Source organism: Meleagris gallopavo, chromosome 5 (genome assembly GCF_905368555.1).
Source record: "Meleagris gallopavo chromosome 5, MGAL_WU_HG_1.1, whole genome shotgun sequence".
NCBI lineage: Eukaryota > Metazoa > Chordata > Aves > Galliformes > Phasianidae > Meleagris > Meleagris gallopavo.
In genome coordinates, this window is record NC_139408.1 from 18,571,004 (window position 1) to 18,588,230 (window position 17,227).

Here is a 17,227-nt window from a genome sequence, read left to right on the forward strand (position 1 = left end):
AATGATGTTAGCAGAAACAGATGCTGAGGACAGGGCAAATTAGCAGTGATGATGTTTAGTTTGCATAAGGTATTCCAGCTGTGCCAATTAATCAAGCAGGTAATTCTCAGTATAAAAGTCTGCTTTGGTTAATTTGAATTTTTTGCTTTTTGGTTTTGGGGGATGGTGAGCTGCTTAGAGGCTCTTATTTAATACAATAAATGGCTATTTTAGAGCAAGACAATCAAATGAGGGTAATCAATTGTTTGAGGCTTGGCAAGATAACTTGCAGGGGTATATTAAGCTTTACACAGTAGAGTAACTCAAGTTTCTAGCAATACTTTTAGTAACAGGAACAGCACTCTTTTCCTGGAATGTCAGGAATAAAGTGGCAATTACTTCAATATGGGCAGCTACAGCTATTCTTGAGAAAACAGCTCTGGACATAGCAGCCACATTTTAGGTTCTGGGAACACCTTTTGAGCTGGATGTTTCCTGTCAAACCAAGTGTGGCTCTATTCTAAGTGATGAGTAAGCAGCAGACATAAATGTTAGCACTTGCTCAGTTGTTCCTGGAATAAATGGCATTTTTAGAAAGGTAAAAAAGTTTGCTTAACTCAAAATAAAAAGCTCAATTATCTAATTTTGAGACAGGTGTTGCAAATGTTGTCACCAAAAAGTCATGACTAAAATGGAATTATTAAGTTTGGTATATAGTAATTTTGATGAGTACTCACTCTCTGAGCTCATTCTAGCACCCAGTGGAATTGCATGGGAGTTTAATCAAGAGCTTAATCTACTCTAAATGAAATTTGTTAGCAGTAATGTTTGGCGTAGGGTTGTATCTCTTCTTTGGAATACAGGAGAATTAGTTTAACTCCATTGATTCTGTGGGCATGTGCTCTGTTTTTGACTGACAGATCTGTTCCACTTCAGTCATCACCTGATCCTGTAGAAAAGAGTCCACTACAGCTGTGAGATGAACAGTGAGTGACTAGAAAAACTTATGGATAATATCACTAAGTAAGAGTGATTTCATTCTTTGAATGCCAGAAGTCTAGATCGTCTGCCTCAACACTTGTGAAGCACAGCCTGAGCACCAGCCTCCTTCTAGTTTCATAGTAAGCTCTCATGCAAAAGCACCCAACTACTAAAGGAATGTTTAGTCTGTGTTAACAAAGGGTTTATTTTAAGCCTTTCACTAGGCTCTTCTATTCAATTTTAACTGTGTTATGTAGGGTTTTCCTTGTTATTTGCAGAACAGTAATGAATTCTGAGTGGAGATTGTCATTGATCATGAAGTCTGATTTGACCTAGAGACTGATATAAGCAACACCCTGCAGCATGCCTTGCTTTTTGCAATAGGAGAAGGAGTTTTCTCCCTGAATCCTTTTACAACTATGCTATTTCTGCCAAGTTAGCATTTAGTATACATTCTCCAAATTTAACATAATCAGATCTAAATAGCTGACTAGAGGCATCCTCACAGAACCTGCAGGGAAGAGTGGCCTAAGCGAACACTACTGCTCTCCAAATGAGTTTGCAGTAACATGCATCACTGTCTTCTGACGTTTTAAAATATTATTCTTTGAGGTCATTTAGGGAAAAAAAAAAAAATCTTCACTATCTATCCGAATTTGCAAACTTTGAATTTAGGTTCATTTTGTTTGCATTTTTAAAACCCTATTGGAGGTAGCATAAAGTTTCTGATGACTGAATGTGCTACCTTCAACAATTTCTCCAGCTTTTGAATGTGGCTTAGGAAGCTTAATTGTATGATGGGGAAAGTGTAGTTCAGGGGCCCTTTGAAAGCAGAAGGAAATAAAATTAAATATAAGGTGATAATTTCTTAAAAAAAATCACAGTCCTTTTTTACCTGTTTTATGTATGTCTTTCCACAAATACCATTGAGGAACTGAGATTTTTTTTTCTTTTGTTTAATGTTTGATTGACTAATATACGTACATAGCACTTTGTGACATATTATGGAAAAGTAAATGAGTCTCTACAGAGAGGCTGTGAACGAAGGTTCATTTCTCATGGAACTCTGCACCATCAACCACATGAAATCAGCAGATCATATTGAATCATGCTGGTTTTGTTAGAATGAAGATGATTGTATTTTACACCTAGTAATGAAAGTGAAGACTTTTAGAAACACAAAGGCAAGTGAAATCCTGATTTTTGTTTTACCTTTGGGAGTTCCAGGTAGCTGGGGGAGAAAGAAATTGAGATGATACCCATGTGTTTTTTGTTGCGACATGGACAGGGAGCTACATCAGCTGAGGCACTACAAGCAGCCATTTCTTCTTGGGGTGTCTCATACCCATTCATATGAAAACCTGGTTTTAACACCTCAGTGAGAGTGGCTGTGTGTGTACACGTTAGCAAATTAATTAATTTTATAATTTAGTGGCATGACAAAACCTGACAGAAAGAGGTTAAGTTCCAGTTCCCGAGAAAATGGGAAATGTGCTTTTCCAGACCTCAGGATTCAGAGAGCTTCCACAGTCCTGGGCAAGGAAGATCTGCAGCACTTTACTAAAGCAAAAGTAAATTGATGGGAAATCCCTTTGTTGCAGAACTACCAGAAAGACCCCCCCAGAACCTATCGCATCTGCATGCGATGATCACTCTACAAAGTGGAGCAAATGAGGGAAGACTTCATGCTCTTCTTGTGAGTATCTCGAGAGTGAGACAATGTGCCCTTAATAGAGATTAGCTGTAGGTTTTAAGAGACAGAGTTTGTAATATATTTCACATTTTAGCAGATGAAGTTTCCATGATTCTTCCTATTTGCTAGGTCCTCTGATTCACATCAAGTGAAGATGTGGCTGTGAACTCTTCTTCTAACAAGTCTTTAAATTTAGTGCTGACATGCTTATGTGAAACTTTGGCATTATCCGTTTACTATCTCTGCTTTTCTGATTCTGAATCTCGGGCCTAATCAACCTAAGAAAATAAAATCCTACTACGACACAGTAAAGATAGAGTAAACTTCAAAGTTTCACACCTTAAAAGGACTATCAGTTATCTGTGGAAGGACAGCTGCTGGGCTTGTTTCTTGTCTGGAGTAAACAAGGTGCATTTCCATCTATAGGGATCATAGTCTGTCTATCACCCAGGCTAAAGTGAAAAAAAACGAATTTTAAAACACACAGTACAGTAACCATTGTAGATATGATCATTTATTACTGTAATGATGCACGTGTGGAGTATTTTTTTAAATGCCAAATTTCTGATAGGGCTTTACAGCAGTGTAACAACCTGGGAACACTGCCTTGCATGCTTCATTACTTCAGAATTATGCTCTGAGACTGAGATGAAGAGTAATAGAATTAAAGATGAATCATATTATTATTATGGCAAAGGATATAATAATGTGCTTTGTGTAAAAATTATCTACTTACATGCTCAGAAACTCAGAGACAAGTAAAATCATGACCTTGCATTTGCTTCTACCTGGAGTGTGCCAGGTAATACAAAGAAAAAGGCTATGAAATGACTGGGGATTAACATAGTGCTCTCAAGAGCACTGAGCAAAGATTATTAAATCAGTTAAATTGGGCAAGGATCAGAAATGTAGCAGCTCCTAGGCATGCTGGCTGGGACAATGGAGTGAAGTGTTGGGGTTTTTTATAGATATAATGCAGTGTTGTTCACAGACATGCAGAACTGAAGAAGGAGCTCCAATTGAGACAGTATGAATTAATTTTGTCATGATGACAGGAAACTAAATGCAAGCTCTGAGTTCTTCCTATGAGTTTATTTCTTGAGTGATGGCTCTTGAAACACTTTTTCCTCAGGTAAGTTCTCACAGGTTTGTCAGTAAAGGAGCTGTGCCAGTGATTTTGGACCACATCACTACACAGAGCAAGTACTTAGTGGGGAGATAAACTTCCATGGCTGAATGAGTGCATCACAACTCTACCACTAAATATGCTTAAACTACATCTGAACACAATTACTAGCATTCCTTTAGATGCTATTAGGGATCTATTATAAAGACCCCATCTTCATTGCTTATTTTCTTTTTTTATCAAATGTATATATTAACTAGTTATTAACAAAAACCAAGGAAAATTATTGCTTTTGGTATCTGCTTTGAAAGTTCCCTATACCTTTGACAACAGCCAGGAAGTACCAACCAGATGCATTAGCAGTCTTATTAACTTTGTGCTTTGCTTTAACCTTCAAACAATTTTCTTCTTTTCCCAAACCACCTTTCTTTTCCAGTATATATATCCTGTGTGTGTGTGTGTGTGTGTATGTATGTGTGTATATATATGTATATATATATATATATATATATATATAGTCTAGAAGCTGTATAAGTATTTCAAGAACTGAAAAGTGCTAAGTTTTACTATGCACATTTAACCAGGAAAAAAATGGAAAAATCAAGTTGGAAAAATAAAAATAAATGCTCCTCTCTGACTTCCAGTGGCTGAAGTCTGAGAGAGCTGACCTTCCACATTTTCAGCATTTTCCTCTGAATGCTGCAGAAGACATAAATAGATTCGAGATTGACTAGACTTCAGATAAACTTAATAAAAAGAAGCCAACACAAAAAAATGCATTCTCTTCCATGAGATGTTTGTCAGTGGGCCAGCACATAACATTGAATCCAAGCACTAATTCTGTTCTAAAACATTTCTCTGTGCTTCCTGTGTGGGAAATCTCTCTTCCAGAAAATACTGTGGATAGAGTCAAAAACTGCTTGCACAAAGAGCAACTACTAAGGAGACTGCAGGAAAACAGTTGAATGTCTATGCAGAAATGTCAGAGCTTGGATTAGTATATGGAAATTCAAAAAGTCTCAGTTTGCACCTAACAGATATTAATTCTGCTGCTGCTGTAGATAATGGTGTTTCTTTGCTGTTCTCCAAGAGTTCTTACAGGAAATTCTAAACAGCCATAAACTAATTTACCATTGCAATCTCTGAGTGGCAAAAACTGCTACTCCAGTGTAGAAATCTTTTAGTATAAGATAATATTTATTCACTGGCACAGTGTATTTATTCATTTCAGAAACAGAATGTTTGTTGTTTTGTTTTTAACAAAAGACGTTTTAAGTTTTTTCTCTCACATATGGCACATCCTAGCTTAAAATGCATCCTGTTCAAGAAACTTCTCTGTTACTCATTTTGTAATTATTTTTTCCAGAGTTCCTACTTTTCTTTAGTGCCAATACACTTTTATTATAGCCAGATATTCAGATTGCTTTAATCACAGCTATTGCTCTGGCAGAATTACTTTGGCCAAAGTCGCTCATGTTTTTTTACTGAGAACAGTCTCAAGAAAAAAATGACTTGGGCTGTGCCCTGAAAAAGCAAAGAAATTTAGTTTTGAAGACACACTAACTTCCTGTAGTATGTTTAAGAGATTACAGGAATCAAGTGTAGCATAAGAGAATCTCTCGTGACAAATTATTTTAGCTCCTCAAGCTCAGCATGAGCTGTCTTATCCTTTCTGACAGCTGTTGCTTGGAGCAGTATTTATGATCACACAGCACAAGCTTTGATGAGTGCATGCCATCTGCTGGAACTGTAGAGACCTTTTACAGAGTAAATCCTGAAATACAGCAATAATTTTGACCCACTGTAGAGCATCATCTTTATTGCCTCGTGCCTTTATAATTAAATTGGTGTTTGGAACCTCCTTTTCAAAATACACCTTCAAAACAAATCAAAGAGAGGAAAAACGCATTGCAACTGTCGTTTTGGGAAAGTGGGGAAGTTTCCTATTCGCATAGACTAGGAATGTGATTCAAATATCTGTACAAACATTCGGCTAAAGAGATTGTTCAGGTGATTTGTTTATACTGGCTCTCCTTATCAGCATGTCTGCTAGGATACTGTGAGCTGTGTCCAGAAAAATGCAGTGTTTAAGATGGAAGCTTATGACTACAAAATAGCTTTCAGAAAAAAGCGTGTTTTTAGGATTACGGACCTAAAGATGGATGATCATGGATGGTAGGGTTGTTTTCTCTTATATGTTACGTATGCGATGCCCTCAGGGCTTGTGGCTCTCTGCCAAAGGATCCAGTTCAGGAGCAGTACACAAGGCTGAACTGCCTTTGTCTCTCCAAAGTTTGCGTATGCTCATTTTACAGATGTAAAAGAGAGAATTTCAGCACTGGCAAGAAAAAGGTTATTTTTGGCATTCCCCGAGTCTCTGTCTTAACAAGACATTTTCTTTAACATTTTATTTTTGCTGTTTATTTGGTATTGTCTACTGGACTCTAGTACAGTACTGCGGATAGCCTCAGCTGAACTATTCCAGCTGAGCCTAGCACGCCTTCATGGGAAGATGCCTCCTTTTGGGACGGCGAGGCGCAGCCACTATGGGTGTGTTGAAGGCAGGTCTGTACATGTGCGAAAGTTCTGAGGCTCAACAGCAAGATGCAACAGCCAGCTTTCCACAAAACACAACTACTGTCACTGCATGAGAACGGAACAGCTTCTGTGAAAACTAGGGTGGATTTCCTCATCTTAGCTGACTTCTGTAAGCAAAACTTGAATTTCTTAAAGTTCTTAGGAGAAATCTAGAAAGGTTTACCTAATTATTCTGTAGTCCTCATCCTAGTGGTTTTTAATATGCAGTAGGTCAAATTTGAGGGCCCAGAGTTTCAGGTCCCTGACAGTGCAGAGCCCTGCGTGCCCAGGCCATGGCAGCAAGATGAGCATGCGGCATAGCGATCTCCAAAGTATCATCTTGGAAGTCATCAGTCTGTAGGTTGGAGATTTCAAATGCTATCTCCACATAAGCTATCAGACTCCTTCAGTACAAAGTTAGAAAAAGAAAGTCCACGCACACGTTGTGAGTGTTTTTTCCTCTCTTCCTTATCAGATAGTATTTCTTAAGAGACCAAGCTTGAGATGGTATTGGTAACCGAAGCAGAACATGTTATACAGAATGATTTTAACCTCCAGCCACATTTATTATGGCGATATGTTTACCATGGCAAATTCCAAAGCATACAGTATCCAACAAAATGACAACATATTGTAGGGCAATGTAGTTTAAGGAATAAAATGTCAAAGCAAAACCCTAAGGCTTTATTCTGTTTTTGCTGAGTGTTTACCAAAAATTGGAGTTATGGAAAATCTCATTTACTTTTAGGACAAGTTATTGCCAAGAAATAAAAACTGTCCACACCACTAACCATCTAAGCAATGGGTATCCTTAAGTGAGTTTGAAAAGGACCAATAAAACCGTGTGAAGCATTAAAGCCCTCAGTGTAATGCCCGGCCTGTTCCTGGACCAGTGTCAGAGACAATGCACGAAACTTGAGGCTCACCAACAGCACACGTCACACCCAAACACCATTTTCTGCCTTTTTAATCTAACCATAGTGATCTCCTGGGACACGGCTATGTGTTAACTCAGCAGCTCTTACACAAGACCTTACAGTGAAGCATATGTTTATGTGGGTTACTGAACTGAGCGCTAACCAACAAACCACAGAAAAATATGACCCTACAATTTACTAGGCTATTTCTTCTAACAAAAGGCTTACAACAGAATTGCAAGCTAAAAGCAACTACTGTCTAAATAATGACCATGGGAAACACACGTTTTTGACTGTACACATTTCATTTTACTTCAAATGACTAAATATTAGACTTCCATATATTCAGAGACTTTGAAACCAATACTACTTTAAATGATCCCAACATTTTTTTCATTTTATGCAAACCACCTAGGCAGTTCGGACTTTTAGGACTACGGAGGCTTTTATTTATACATTGCTTTTATTTATAGCATTTCTACATTGTTGCTTTAGCACTGTAGTTGTGGAGGGAGCTTCCAGTATAGCTCACTGCTGCAGCAGTGCTGTTAGTGGAGCTCCAGTTTGGCACACAGCTTTTGAGCCTGGACACCCCAACCTAAGATCAGGCTGCCAGGACTGCATGCCACGATGTCCTCAGTGAGAGCCAGCAGCACTTTCTTCATTTACATTTACAGCTTATTGCTCATCAACAAAGACTGTACTGTCAAAAGCTGTGAAGTGGGGAAACAGGCATGGTGGACACACTGAAAATACAATGGATTAGGAAATGTTGTGGCTGAGCCCAGATTCTAGGGCAAGGTAACGCTCAGGGGAGGTGAATTTGCAAACAGATTCAGATCAACTTCATGTGCTGCAGCTCCGATGCTGAGCTGTGTAGTGCGTGTGTGTTTTGCTTTCAAAGAAATGAAGAAATCCATATTAAACATCCACACGGGGCTTGATTTAGCTCTATGTCACCACAAACAACACAGCACAGGTGAGTTTAACTGCTTATCAGCAGCTAAATACAAACTTAAACAAGGAAATCTGACACTTTTGCTTAGCAAAACTAACTGAGGAAGCATTCTGTTCAAATGGTCTTTACAATTCTCCTGCCCTTTCCACGTATCACAGAATCGCAGAATAGCCAGGGTTGGAAGGGACCTCAAGGATCTTGAATCTCCAATCCCCCAGCCACATGCAGGGCCACCGACCTCCCCATTTAATACTAGACCAGGCGGCCCATGGCCCCATTCATTCTGGCCTTGAACACCTCCAGGGACGGGGCATCCACAACCTCTCTGGGCAGCTTGTTCCAGCACTTCACCACTCTCTCTGCAAAGAACTTATGTAAAGAACTCTGTATCCTTCAGTACCAATGACTCAATTTAATCTCTGATACTTTTCTCACTGATTAACAGTTATCACCAGTCAAAGGACAAAGTTTGCACCACTGAAACACTTTAAAAACAAAGGAATGAAAAATTTATGACTATGCATCTGTGCATCTTTCCTCAGGAATCAAGAAATCACTTAAATTTACCTTGTATTTTGTATTTTTCTCACTCTTCTCACGCTAACTTCTCTACTTTCTCATTACTTAAAACTATGGGTTTTCATTGCTGTATTTATCATAACACAATTCAATAAGTCTATCTTTTCTAGTGTCATTCTTGAGATACTGAACTCATCTTCTTCTGCTCTTCGTGCTCTTTTATTGCTGTCAGCATAGTCTAAATGTCACCACGTTTCCCAGCCAGAGGACACAAGGTCATTACCCGAGGAATTGTCTCCTGTGATCACATGCCTTTCAGTCATTCTGCTGAGCACATGATACCAGTCACAGTGTGACTGCATCCTTAGGGACATTTACAGAAGTTCTCCAGCCAACATCGTACACGATGAGCAAGTAGAAAGCAGTAGATTCATCAGAATCATAGAGTTTGCTTCAAAGTAATTACCAAAATCACCATCACTAAGGATGGCAGTGAGCTTGACTTTTGGATCAGACAAATATAAATTTGGGAATGCTCAGAACTTCCTCTATTTTTGTTGGGTTGTGGACTGTAATTGTTAGGTGATTATTAACTCATTTTATAATACAACTCTCTTTATTTCAAGCTTAGACTTACTGTAGTTCTGCTTTCTACTTTATTCTGTTTTAAACTCTCAAGCAACTGAAACTTAAAATATCTAATGAAAAAACTGATATTTTCAGCTGTGCAGGAGGAAACAATTCTTGCTTGTAAAGTGAACAGTGCAGACTCCGTTTCAGAGGAAAGAAGACTGATATGAGGTGGCCACTCATGTAGTTAGAAAATATGGCTTCTGGTGAAGCCCCTAGATCCTCCTCAACATCCCATTTTGCTGCCAACTATGGTGTGCGTGCTGACCCACACCCGCAGAGCCAGGCAGGGGCTCGGGCAGCACATCATGCTGTGGTGTCATTCCAGTAGGAGCTGCCTAACAGGCCAGGCCTTTCACAAACCTGGTTCTGTAGGAAGATTGCAGCAGGTGACGGTGATAATTAATGGCCTCTGCATTTTTGCCTCTGTCTCTTGGTTTTAGTAATTTGACTGCTTTCATGGCAAAGACTGACACAATAGATTTTTATACTCTAAATATTTTCCGTGCAGTTCAATACTGCCTTGTTAGAACATTTATTAGCAGGGCAAATAATGACTCACAGGTGTTGTGCAACTTTTTTATAACAGGAAGCATAGGTGTTAGACAAGAAAATATAATTACTCTTCACTTGTGCTGAAAAATAAACACAAAATCTGAATAGTAAGGGTGAACATCAATTTCAGTCAAAAAAATTGGGGAAGCATGTGATCAGAGGGCAAAGTTACAAAAGGAATGTTACAAAACAGGGCCTTACGCAGTTACATTCAGGTATGAGATCCTACCTTTCAATACCAGCATAGGGCGTTTGCATTTTAGATACATATTTTTGTCTAAAAAATGTTTCTCAGCTGCTCCTTTTGATATTCATCTCTAAAAGCATTAGGCACAACTATCTGCTGTGCAGGAGTCCTGTTCCCCTAATGGGGGAAAGTTGTAAGCCACAGGATGGCTGCCAACAACCCACCCCACTGACCACAGCTGCCACAGTACCTCAACCTCCTCTGTACTGCTGATACAACCCTGTTGATGTCCCCGGCTCTCCCTCATCTCCCTTTGGGTGCAGGACAAGGGCCCCCTGGGTCTCTCCAGGATATGCTGGGGCTCACGCCAGCCCTGTGCCAGGCAAGGATGGACCAAGCTCAGTTCTGCTAGGGGACTGCTCAGAGTTTCCCTAAGGCAATATGGCCACCTTCAAACTTGTTGAAGGCCTGGCAATGCTACACCCATTCAGACCCAGGCAACTTCTTGTGAATATGTTTTAAAGCAAAAACAACAAAAACTAAGCCTTGAGAAAGCTTCTTTGGAGCACATAGGTTCAGCAAACATTCCTCAGCTTTCTTCTACCTAAACTCTCAAACGACCTGAGCTCCTGCATCCCAAAGTTCGGTAGAATGGAAGCACGAATTTTCACGCCCTTGACTATTTTGGCATTATTTGAATCAGGCAGAACTTGGGAGTCCAAACTGTGCCTAAGTTAAATTGCCTGGACCGAGACCCTTCATAAGGCAATAATTCTAATGGCTCATGCCACAGCTTGTTACACAGTTTCCTATATTTTCTATGCAAAGAAAAAGAAAAAAAAAAAACCATGATGCTTACTGCTCTTCCTCCTCTTACACATCACTTAGGTTGAAGACAATCTGGCTCGTTACCGCACTTGCAGGAAGCGTGGTACAAATTGTCTGGGATGATGAAATGCACACCTGCAATAGCAGCCAATCCATTTTCACACACATTACAAGGGAAGTTCACTTGCTTTGTTAACATGATATTTTTCTAGTACAGATATATTTTAAGCCCAGGCTTGTTTTTACATCCAATTAGGATTTATCTTCACATGGCCTAGAAGAAGGAGAGGGTTGGGAAAATTCAACAGAATGTAACCTCAGTTTGAAAAGCTGAAACTATATAGTTGATATCCATCACTCACCCAGTAGACACGTGTGAAATATTTGAAAGCCTTTACAGACTTTGGGACTGTTGAAGACAATTGTCAACAACAAAAAATCTGACCTGTCTGTTGCTAAAAATTTTCTCAAAGTGGACACAGTGTGTTCAGCCCGTCTTCTGCCAGCTAATGAGGTGATATCACTCCTTTATGTCCTTCCCTCTGCTTATTACTGGCAGGACACAGACTGATAAAGGACAGGCATACATCTTAAGGACACAGACCGATTATTCTTCATTAGAAGGAAGGATGAAGCAATGTCCCTAGAGTACTCCAAAAACACCCCACAAAGTATTTATTACAATTTTCCCAGAATTATTCCTTCTATAGGCTGACATCCGACATGGACTTACATAGATACGGCAATAAATAGGCTTCCTAAAATTAAAGGAGTTGTAGGCTACACATTTTTCCTTCTATTGTTTTCTCAGAACTATGAGAAGAGGGAATATTTTGGTGTTCACTGTTTGGTTTTCCAGGATTACTACAGTTTGTATGAAGGCATTCAATGGTAGCTCGAGTTTTTGGTTTTTTTTTTTTTATGGGTACAGTTGAGGTCTACATGAGATATTCTGTCTCGGAGGAAATAATCTTTCATTGATTTCTTTGCCCCTGCCTGTGCACTCTGATCCTGTTGGCAGTTCTGGCTTTCACACGATGAAAGTGTTTAAGCAGTTTAAAGAACTTCAGTGCAGGATGTGAATACATACATGTATAATGCCACTTCCTCTCTGCTTTCAGTAGACCTTGGAGTAAAAGTGAAAGCACTCAACATTTAGCACAAAAGCAAGCAGCTGCTGCTGTGGCTGGAAAAAGAAAGCTGACAGCAGACAGCCCCCTTTTGGTTAGTACGTTAATGACCATTTTGTGTGACTGGTACACTAATGTGAGAGATTGTACCAGTGAACTGAACTTACCACAACACAAATAAGAAGAAACAATTGTTACATAGCAGAGGCTAATGTTTGTATAGGAAGACATTAAGTTCAGAGCACATTTGTCTTCAACAGGAACCCAACATCTTTCACCACTTTCGACTCTACTTGCCCTGTGGACTTAGCCTTCTCTAAGCTATTTCCAGACACAAGCAGCAAGTCTTGTCACAAGCTGTTCTCATCGAGGTGAGCATCACTTGAGGAGGAAAGGCTCTGCAAACCAAGTTCTTCATCTAAGGACAAGGTAAATGTGGAATGAAAGCACCACTGCAGGTCACCTTAAACACAGAGCTTCAAGTATCTTTTGAATTACAAGCTTATTCAGGGGAAGGTCAGATTGGATATTGGGAAAAAGTTATTCACTGAGTGGTCAGGCACTGGAATAGACTCCCCAGGGCAGTGGTCATGGCCCCAAACTGCTGGAGTTCAAGAAGGATCTGGGCAATGCTCAGACATAGGGTCTGATTTTTGGGTGGTCCTGTGTGGAGCCTGGAGTTGGACTCAGTGATCCTTATGGTCCCTTCCAACTCAGGATATTCTATGATTCTGTGATTTTATTCTTTAGAACGTATATCACCAATAGTAATTAAACCGCGATCATCCATTCTTCTGCGTATCTCCTATCCAACTAACACTTTCTTTTAGCCCTCTCTTTGGGCACAGTGTTAGGATCACTGCCCTAAAGATGGAAAATTACAACAGCAAATTGATCATGATGTCTGCCTTGAGGCACGACCTCACCCTCTTTGCAGCCCTTTAAAATATCCCTGATAACATCTAATGGCTTTTTACCTCTTCTTGTTTACAGATCTAGATTTAACAGAATGGAGGGATATTATCATTACATCTACAGGAGATGGATACTGTCTAATTAATAGGGTAAGTTCATTTCTTCATTTACAACCATGTCAAAGGTCACATTTCAGCTCCTTTTGCTCTTATCTTGGAATAGAAAAGGTTGATTCATACTCCTCAAAGAGCAGATTTTTCAGTTAGAAAAGAATCTAACAGCACATTTATTCACAAGTTTTCTATAAATTCACTGGACTGGCACTGCAGTCTAGATCCACTTATTTCTACTAGAAATAATAACTCTTCAGGCTAATATTACATATAGTAATACCCCAGACTGTTAATTAGCATCACCTAAGAGAAAGCTCACCTTCAGGCTGAATCCCGAACTGTGATTTTCCTCTTTATTAATTAGCTTTCCCAAGTTAAACAAGGTCAGTACATCTCCTTTTTGTCTCTCACTTGCCTGCCCCTATAATCTCCTTATGTTTTGTTTCTTTTCTGAGCTACCATCTCTTCCACACTGACAAAGACATGTAGTTTACATGGCTTCAGCCCCCTCTGGAATCATCTTTTCTTTTTCTTGCTGTGGCAAGAAAAATAAAAGATTATTTCTGTCGGTTGCAAAGACGTGTATGAGAGGGAAAGATCTGGCTCTGCGACTGACCAAAATTAAGAATGCTGAAAGCTTAGCAATAATCTCTTTCCCAAAGTAGAATGGAATTTATTAGATAAAACTTGACCATGTCTCTCAGTTGAGTGCCTGATTCAGACCTTAGTCATAATTCCAGGTTTGAGAAGAACTGGGGAAGAGGAAGTTCAGAGCATATCCCCAGAACAAAATAATTTACATACACTGAAATTAAGGTCTCTCATTACCTCAGGTCCATATATTTTTAGCTGGGCAAGGGACATCAGCATGATTCACTTTTCCCATCACAAAACATAATCTGACCTTTAGCCCAGCCTATTAAGAAGAATAGGAAGCCATCTGGGTACCCCCATTACAACTCCTGTGGCAATACAACAGCATTCCATGTTGTGACAGTTTGATGGTTCAAGCCAAGGTAGTTTTCTCTGAAGTGATTTAATTTCCATAGGAAGAAAAGAAAGCATGCCTCGAGATCTCCGTCTTCAAATTCCTTTCTCACACAAACTCTCCAGGCAGTTCAAGCATCTATTATAAAATCAGATTCACAAAATTACCTCAATTTTCTTAACATTCTTCATCCATGGACCATATGTCTGACAACTGAAATTAATCGGAGAATTCTGAAAAACCTATGTTTTAGTGTAGTTGTGATGTACAGTGTTACTAATGCAATGTTATGCTTTTCTCTTTGAATCATAACCACATCACTTGTCCAGCATAAATAGAGCAATATACATGTGCCCTTCGTGTGTTCTTTGCATATAAGCAAGAAAAATCCCAGGAAATCTACCAAATACAAATATGCAAACCAAGACAAATATGTCATCACAACTTGCCAGGAGGCATGCTCATCTCCTTCGTAACACCACTCCTCAGTTTATAGCCTCAGTGAGAAGTTAAATTAGCAAAAACTTTACCGTTTCTACTCTTAAAATCCTTAATGAGGGATCATGTGACTTATGATGAAGGTCATTGTGGATCTTCATATCATAGAGTGAAGAAGAAAGAGGAGAAAAGAAGAGAAAAAAAGAGAAAAAAAAGAGAAAAAAAAGAGGGGAAAAAAAAGAAAAAAAAGAAGATATTATAGCTGTCTTTTTTCACATCCTTGCTAAAATATACACAAGTTGTATATGAAATCTAGAAAGGCCTTTTGCCTCAAAAATAAAATTTAACAGCCATTAAAAATAGTGCAAATCATCGGATTAAATAGAAAACATATCAATCTTTCTATTGACTGTTTGATTTGCCTCTCCTCCAGTCCAGAAGCCTGACTCACAGGATGTGGTTTTGTTTTTGTTTAACATTAAATGTTTCTCTTATTTTCCTTTAGCATACAAGGAGGGAAAGTATCCAAAGAGGAACAGTTAAAATAAAAACATTCATATTTCAATGTTTTTTCTTTATGTGGTATGAGGGTGCTGTGAAAACAGACCATAACACAGAGCTGAAAGGGGAATTCAGTCAGAACATCACCTGCCTCTTTGTCTGTCACCTGCCCATTGCCTGGGGCATCAGCATGCATGGCACCATCATACAGTAATTCCAGTTCAGTGGGATAAAGGAAAAGTATATCATGGATATGTGTTAGGAAGAGAATTGCTAACCAGAATTCTCTTGCCTGTTGCCATTTTCACTTAGTGAATAAGCATCCTTATCACATGCCAGTGATGCCCCTGTGTGAGGTGCTCCTGGAGCAGGAGAACTTATTCCTGAGAACCTTCGCTAGAAGAAAATTTAGGGTGATATTCCTCTACACTGACAAGAAGAGATAGATGTTCAAGGCACTGCAATGGTGAAAAAGGCTTTCAAGAATCACTGCACCTGTTGTGCACATGTATGTAGTTAATTCTTCTCGCTTCCTCCCTACAGCCAAAATGAACATTTTTATTCTCCTGCAGCTACTCACAAAAATGATGAAAAGGGAATTTGCTTTTTTGAACAGGTGTATTGGCTGTATACATACCAAGAAACCTGCAAGCAGACAGAACTATGAAATGTAAGGAAGTAAGAAAGCAAGCAAAACGAACAACCTGGAACAAACAATGAATGCCACCTTTGTTCTTTTTTAAATGCATGTGAATGTGAAGTCCTAACTCAAGTTTCACAACATTCTGACATAAGTGGTGTGCATAAGGAAAACAGAAAGATGGAAATTTTAAGGCAGTCTATTAACTTCTAAAGGTAAGGATTGGAGCTCACAAAGAAGGACACTTTCTCCTACTTGGCTTTAATCTATGAGAAGAAAAAAGATTCCTGAAAAGGAAACTTTGCCATGGGAACATTCAAACTTCAGGTCCTTGAGGGGCACAAAGCTTGTACTATTGTGCAATCAGAAGTGCTGGAGTGAACAAAATGTTATTTGTGATCAAGAAGCTTTGGTTTAGATCATGTTCTAATATAGTCTCAGGAGGTGTGCCCATGGTTGGCAGTCAGGATGAAGGTTAGCACACAGCAAACAACATCACCCACTGTGGTCACCATCTCTGTATTGTTGCTCTATTTTTCTCAGGTTTCTCTTCTGATTGGTTACCAATGGAGAAATAAGTACAACCTGGATTCACATTTCGAAACAAGCACAGGGAAAAACAAACTTAGGGGAAAATCTACTGCTGTTTCAAAAGCTTGGGACTATGAAACCTCTGAGCTGATGCAAATTATTGCAGTATCTGCCCTAAGCCAGTCCTGGTGAGCTCTACGACATACTGTACTCTTACAGACTTCTCTGGGTTTTTTCAGAAGACACAGAGACAGACAAAGTGGACAGCCTGTACATGGATGCTCCTGTTCTGTGATTTACTTCATATCCTTTTGCTCATTCTCATGATGCAGTTTCACCTCAGCTATCAAAGGAGCAAGGGTCTTCCTGGGAACATCTTCCTTACATCAAACCATCACAGCCTGATCTCAGTTGTGAAGAATCAAGTGCTGGTGTGTATGGGCCAGGTGATATGTGCAACTTCTTCATGTGAACTCAAGTGGGACAGGCAAGAAGAGATGGTATCATGATCTCAGGGGCTTGTCTGAGATGGTAATGCCAAAGATTTTAGAGGAAGAGCCTCGTTACTCAGTCTGACCCAAAGTGTCTTAAAGCTACTCGTATAATTGAATAGATCTCCCTTGAGCAGATGCCTCAGGAGCCAATAAGAAGGCTATAGCTGAGAGAAGTAATTGGACGTCACATCAATCAAAATTCATGATTATCTTGAAACCTCTCAGGAACAGGGGCAGTCAGTATCATTTTAAATACTCCTACAATAGATTCAAATTACGCCATCCTGAGCTAGTAGCATGGTCCAACCCTCTAAGACACATCATGCTGCTGTGTGACCTAGGCACTGGCTGATTTCTCTTCTGAATCAGCTGAGTGCTAATTATATTCTATTATATTTTAAAGAAAAATCCAAGAGTGAAGTTACACAAGGTCAGTTCTTTGCAGGCAGTAACCTCCGCAAAGGAAGCAAAAGGGGACTTGAACAAAGGCTGCTGTTATGCCATACCAACCCACAGGGATGTCCAGG

At 39.4% G+C, this 17,227-nt stretch overlaps 1 protein-coding gene across 6 annotated transcripts in view; it reads right to left on the bottom strand.

Moving 5' to 3' along the window:
• Window positions 1-17,227, bottom strand: part of SLC1A2 (solute carrier family 1 member 2) — a 77,167-nt gene that overhangs the window by 33,582 nt on the left and 26,358 nt on the right. The window contains exon 3 of one of the 6 annotated variants that reach the window (XM_085224574.1): window positions 2,993-3,105. The exons of the other annotated variants lie outside the window; for them this stretch is intronic. The gene's annotated coding sequence lies outside the window, so the exon portion shown is untranslated. The remainder of the gene's footprint in view (window positions 1-2,992; window positions 3,106-17,227) is intronic. 6 annotated transcript variants of the gene reach the window in all.